The sequence below is a fragment of the Gavialis gangeticus genome, unplaced genomic scaffold (assembly GCF_001723915.1).
Source record: "Gavialis gangeticus isolate Ggan-Ray unplaced genomic scaffold, GavGan_comp1, whole genome shotgun sequence".
Taxonomy (NCBI): Eukaryota; Metazoa; Chordata; order Crocodylia; family Gavialidae; genus Gavialis; species Gavialis gangeticus.
Window position 1 is genome coordinate 8,965,797 of NW_017729025.1, and position 6,736 is coordinate 8,972,532.

The following is a 6,736-nucleotide window of genomic DNA, read 5'->3' on the forward strand; positions in this document are numbered from 1 at the left end:
CCTTCTTATTCCAGACACCGTAAACCTTCTCCCCCCGCTTGGTTCTTTCCCGAATTTTCTTTTCCCCCCCCCCCCAGTATTAATTAGCTCCATCTTTCCACAGTGCTGCAGGGTCATTTGGTCTTTGCTTGCCTGTTGAGCAAACTGTCCCTTAGAAGACCTAGTTCATTGGCAAAATTGAGATTTTCTAGCATACTACTTGCCAAGCCATGTGGTGTCTTGCGGTAATTGTACACTCTCTCATAATGACGTCAACAGTAATGTCAGTGAGCAAACGTGAAAGAACTCATCTTTATTTGAAACCACAACATGTTGAAATATTCACTATGATATGCATTGCTTAACTGGGAGTCCTGCACCTTGCTATAAACTCTTGATTAGTCTTGTTAGCATATGACAACACTTTGGTCTCAAATCAAGATATAGGATGTCAAGATCTTTATTTGAAAATGTATAGATTTACAATGAGCAGTTTTTGACACTCAATACACCATTCAATGATTACTCAGCACAGAAGTCCAATCAATGCTGACACATGATCTTCCAGCTTGAAATCCCGCCTTTCTAAAATAACATGAGTTTAATGTCACTTTCTGCAAATGTGAACAAGAGAATTAATCCATTTCATGTATATTTATCAGCAGAAGAAAATAAAAAAAGATTTTTTAATAAAGCTTTTTCAGGCTCAAGATCAGAAATCTATATGCAAGTTCTCAACAGCCTCAAAAAGGGATATTACCTGTTTACATTAACATTAATTGTTTGTGGGGATTAATAGAAGTACCCGACTTACCTCTCCTAATTTGTCAGTAGCAGCCTAAACACTGGAAGGAGCCTTATGAACTTTGATACTTACTCCATGTATGCAGAGGAACCAAAGGCCTAAGGTTGCCCTCAAAATACCCAAAGGAAGAAGTTCAAAGTGCCATTCTCCAAGTCTGCCATTGTATTACAGACCGAGGTCCTGGGCACACTAACCTATCTAGTGGGCCAGGAACAAAGCTTGGAGCCCATGCATCTAAGGAGGCAGTACTGCAGGCTTGTCAAGACAGACTAACAGCTGTCTTTGAAATGCTTTAATTAAAATATTTTAATACACTTTCACCTGGGTCTAGACAAGCCCTTACTAGATAGATTGCTGGCCATTTCTCAGGAAAAAAAACAGAGGGTGTGATAACTGGTAAGCAAGGGAACAAGGGGTTGGTCTTTCATCCCACAAGGAGCCTGGAATTAGTTAATTCCTCAGGTGCTGGCAGCCACATGCCCATCTCATCAGCTCCTCCCCCCCAGCAACTGGATACACATCCAGACAAAGGGAGGGGAGGTCAGACGCTATGGAAAGCAGCTCAGCCAGCAACCCTGGGAATGCTCGGGATACAATGCTCTTACACTACTGCTGCATGCCTGCAGGATCCCAGCTGACAACCTGCCTGGTCTGACCTGACCTCACAAGACTTCCCCTTCAAAATTCCTCTAATTGGCACAGCAACATGGGGGGCAGGTGGTGGAGGTGGGGGCAGCAACAGGACTCCGCTGGCACAGCCCTGTTCTGGTGTTTCACTTGGTGAGAGCAAATGTAGATGATCTTTTAGGGACCTGTTGCTGCTGGTATGGCTGGCTGCCACTAGCTTTCTGGGCTCAATTCAAGGTGCTTCTTTTCATCTACATGGCCCTAAACATTCTGGCCCCTATATACCTAAGAGACTGCCACCTGCCTTATCACCTGACCCAAAGTGATCCTTAAGGTCAGCCAAGTGCAACCTCCTGCCGATACCATCAATCTGCCAAGTCCGCTTGATGGAAGTGCATGCAAGGTCTTCTCTCAGTCATTGTTCCTCAGGTCTATCTTGCAGCCCACCAAAGCCCAACCCTGACATCTTTTGGAAGGATTATACGCCTTCCTATTTGGGCAGGCATGTAGCAAACAGCCAGGCCCAGATACCATTAAAGGGGAGTCTGTATTATATCAATTTTCTCATTTCCTTTTGTCTAGTTCTTTTGTTCCTTTCCTCTTTTAGATATTATTCTGTTCTCTTATTACAAGCCACCCTGAACTTTTGTTGGGAAGAGGCTTGTGAAACAAGTAAATCAATAAGTGGCATCACCGTGCTGTCTGCCTGTCCTGGCACCTTCACAGAGGAGACCAGATGAAGAGTGGTCAAAGTGGAACCCCCCCCCCCACTCCCTACCAAAAAAACACCCAAGAAAACAATCGATGTCAACACTCTTCCAGCTTTCACTGACCCACCAATGGGGGGATAGTGGTCAATCAGGAGTCACAGGACTGGTCCCTTACTCTTCTACCTCCTGTTACTCATAGCAGAGTAGGAGTGGGAAAATACTCCTCTCAGACCACGTTTTAAGACAGGGCTGTCCAATTTCTAAGTAGATGGTGGCCACATACCTTGTGGGCTGCACTAGCAGAGGCCACATGCCTACAGACACCCACCTTGCAGCAGGGTGTGACCATGCAGGCTCTCCCCCCACTGTTGCATGGTTGTCCTCCACCACTGAACTGCATGCCACTCAGCCTGGCCTCACCCCAGCTCAAGCTCCCTGCACTGTGCCGTGCCATGCCATGCTATGCTATACGCCCCCCACCCCCCTGGGGTGAGCACAGAGCCCAGAAGCTGGGAAGAGTTGGGGAGCCCAGACTGCCTGCTGCTGCAGCTGCAATGATAGAAGTAGTAGAGATAGATGCAGCTGGGCAGGAGCCAGGGAGCTGCAACTTAACCCTCCTGGGCCACTAGTTGGACAGCCCTGCTCTGAGAGATTATGGGCATGTAAAAAGCATCCTGATTGGATTTTTTCCCCCAAAATAATAAAGAGCAGAAAACAGCATCCTGTCCTCACAAAGAAAATGAAAGTTGAGTTTGATATTTCCTGGTGTTTCTGAAGGACTTCCTGACAGATCCAAGAATGTGTTCTTGTGCCTCAGGGCTTGTCTGGACTACATGCTCTCACTAGGAACTATTCTGTAATAACTCCTGTGGAATTTTTAATTCCTTAATAGGTATAGCTGATCTATATCCCTCTGCAGACAAGCCCTTAAATGCAAAATAGCCAGGATGCTGAGTCTGTAACAGACATCCTGTCTCCAGAAAGTTCATTAGCAGTGAAGTTAAAAAGCATTAACCATCCACTTAACAGGAATATAAACTAAGAGTCACTCTTCTTTCTAATTACTCATCTTTCAGCCTTTGTACTCTTAGGGTGTCAGTTCATTAGTTTTCCAGTGGCTTCAGAGAACCAAGAAGGGAAAAACCAAAATTTCTAATGTGAAGACGCCAAACAAAAAGCTGCAAATCAAAAAAAGCTTCCCATTTTAGACCTTAAAGGACTGATCTATTCTCCCTCTTACAGGTTTTCTAACTTTCAATTAGATTAGTTTTCCTGGTAGTGTTTCCTGCTTAAGCATGTCCTATGGTGTAGAGGAAGCGGAAAGAATACAATGTAAAAAAATTCATCACTTTAACAATATGCTCCCTTAGAAACTGGGTTTAAATGAAATCACCAAATCCAGCAAATCAGAAATTTTCCTTGGCTCAGCACTGGTATGAACACCACCCTATTCTGTATAACCCAACTACGATTTGTCAAAAAAAGTTTTAGCCCTCATCCGTGAAGGTAGCTTCTGAACAAGAACTTAGTGTAAAATGATGTTGAGTCAACTGCCACTGTCTGGAAACAGATCAATATAGTGCCACTTTCACTGCTCATGACTTAATTGGTCATCAATACAATAAAATTAAAATCCCAAAAAATTTGTATCGAAGGTATTGGGGCATCTTATACTCAGTAAGTTGGCATGAATCAGTAGGCACAGACCCTGCAGCTGAGTTATGGGGAGAGTCACTTACACAAAGCACTGGCTGGTAAAAAGCTCTTTAAAGCAGTAGGATTCGTCTTTCCTTTGCAGCAGCAGGACGGTGCCTCTGAAAGAACAGACAGAAAGGTCTCTCTTCTCCTTACAACACCTGGGAAGGTGCTACATCAAATTTCTCAGACCTCTGCTACTCAGCAGATGATATCTATGACGCAGTCTTTTTATATGAAGTAATGCCAGGTCAGTTCTGCCAATGGAAATATTGACACCCCTTTCCCCAAATCTAGGATGCTGATGAGAATAGAGGTACCCCCTTCCCCTTGCCCAAGCAAGTTCCAGACAATCCGCAGTACTTTCAGTAATGCCTCCTCCTTTTTCTAACTAGCAGCAGAAAGTCTGGCTTCTCACCAAAATTGTATTGCTGGATTTTGTTGGCAGAGATTCAGCACAAAAACCTTGGTCTTCTACAGCTTACTCTAAGATAGCAGAGGTCTGGTCAATTTTGCAAGTCCCAGTTAAGAAGAAATGAACAGCCAGGCATGTCTGAAAGTTTACTAAAACTGGAAATCAAGTGTGCATTGCAATAAAGCATGCCAGCTCCTAAAACACTCAAGAGATTGCCCCAAACCAGAGGATTTTATTTAACACTTAGAACAAATGAACAAAATGAGAATCTTTAGGACTGGCAGGAAATGTGTGTGTTGTTGTTGTATAAAGAAAAATCTCATTTTAGTTTGATTTTTAGTACATGTATTTACAAGCAGCAAGCCTTGGAGTTGGAGTAACACTCTGCATTTCTTGCACTTAAGATGGCGCAAGTGTCATGCTGCTAATGATAAGCAACTTGATGGGAATGCTAGGAAAGACTCTGGTCACCAGATTTTTGTGAACTGACAGTTTATAACAGGGCTTTTACATACTATTTTTTTAAGCTGGATTATTTTTACTAGATTCAGGCTGAAAGAATGAACAGCAGAATAGTAGACAGTATTTTGAAATAAAGTAAAAGGATAGCAGTGTTATGTTAAATGAAGGCACAAGACAATAAAATTGAAACTTATTGAGAAAAAGCTCAGAAGTCCTTGAGAGGTCCTTTCCCCCACAGCCATCAAAGCACTGTACACAATCCAAAATTAACCCAGTTCTGCCACTAAGCCCTATGGACTGATACTGAACATAAAGCAGTTTAACTGCAAGAAAAGGAACAAGCCCCCACACAGTTGTTAATGCTAGTTCAGTGTTTTAGAACATAGTATGCTCAGGCCCCCATCACCAAGACTGAAACTAGAACTACAGTACTCCAGTTTTTATAACTCCACAAAATAGGAGCATGTTGAGGGGTCTTTCAAGACTTCCCATGAGTCAATATATCTACAAACAGGGATCTACCTAAATGGCACTGAGGCAAAAGAAAAATTCACCATTTTCCCGGACTTTTTGCAGTGCCCCCTGTTCAAATCACTGATTGGCTATGGGGCTCTAGCAGCCCCGCCTATTATGTGGACCCCCCCACTTTGGCACAAATTGGAAAAGGATGGGGCTGGGTGGGCAGCCTTCTTGGCCAATCAGCAGCAAGGGGAAAGATAGCCTCCATCTTCGCTGTTCCCCTTCACAGCAGCAGCTCCTCCCACCCGTGCCCACGTGATGCAAAGCTGGGCCAGCCTGAGGACATTTGGGGAACCAGCATTTTATTTTTAAGGGGTTTTTCTCCCCCCTTACGATTCAGTGCTAAAAAATTTCAGGGAATCACAATTTTCATGAGTTTCATGGAAACTGGTTTAAAGAAAGACAAAAAACTCCACCAACAACAACCCCCCCACCCTCCCCAAAAAGAGAAAAAAAAAGTTTCTGTGAAAAATTCAAAATGGCAAACAAGGGTAGATCCCCATCTATAAACCATCAATTCACATTTAAATGGCTATTATCACTGATCATTCAGCACAAGTGAGTGACCCCTTACCTCTACAATCAAGTTCACCACTTCACGACATACTCAGTTACTGGACAAAGCTTCACATTACATCAACGCAAGAACAGAAGCCTCCAAAATATTAGAATACATTCATTTTATTTTATCTTTTTGCATTGGAGAAACAAGTAATATGGCTCAAAAGGACTGGTATTTATTTTCTGCTGTGTGGTGAACTTCAATTTTTACTCATCTTTGCCTGGCTTTAAATAAAAAAAAAATATATCACATTTTAATGCCTAGTATCTGCCCTTTTTTGGGAAGTGGAAGGGATGAGAAGGGGAAAACAGACATGGATGTCAACCAAACAAATGCATGCCCAAAATATAACAGGTACTTAGACTAGATAAGCTTTTTTGACATGCATTTTTGGTATTACTAATTAGCTATAAGAGGGAAAATGCTTTCAATTACTGGAACACCAATACTAAAATTAGTTATGCAGACCCACTGCACTCAAAAGCCTTGGCTAAGATTTTGCATGATGCTACTTAAAGAATCTTGGTTTTCCATTTTCCCAGTAATATTTTCTTACAGGCTGAAAGATGATTAACACAATCAAGCAATCAAGTATCTGTATGCAGTTTAGGACTTTTGAGCAACATTTGAGATTATCAACAAGTTCTGATCAATTCATTCTTTTGCCTACTCATCTCTTCCCTCCACTGTGAAATTACAATGCCAAGAAAAGCTTACTTAAGATGCAGCTTTAATTTTAAACTGCCACCTTTTCAAACACAACAGGACTAATGAATTTTTACAACACACAAACCACAAAAAAAGATTCAGAAGAAAACACTGCCAACCCTGACCTACATCTGCTGGAAGCTACAGCCAATACATTCTTTTTTCTGGAGCTTTCCCTCTAAGAAGAAAGGGATAAACTGCACATGCTGCTTCTTGCATCTCAAAGAAAACAGATTACATCTGGGAGGAAAATG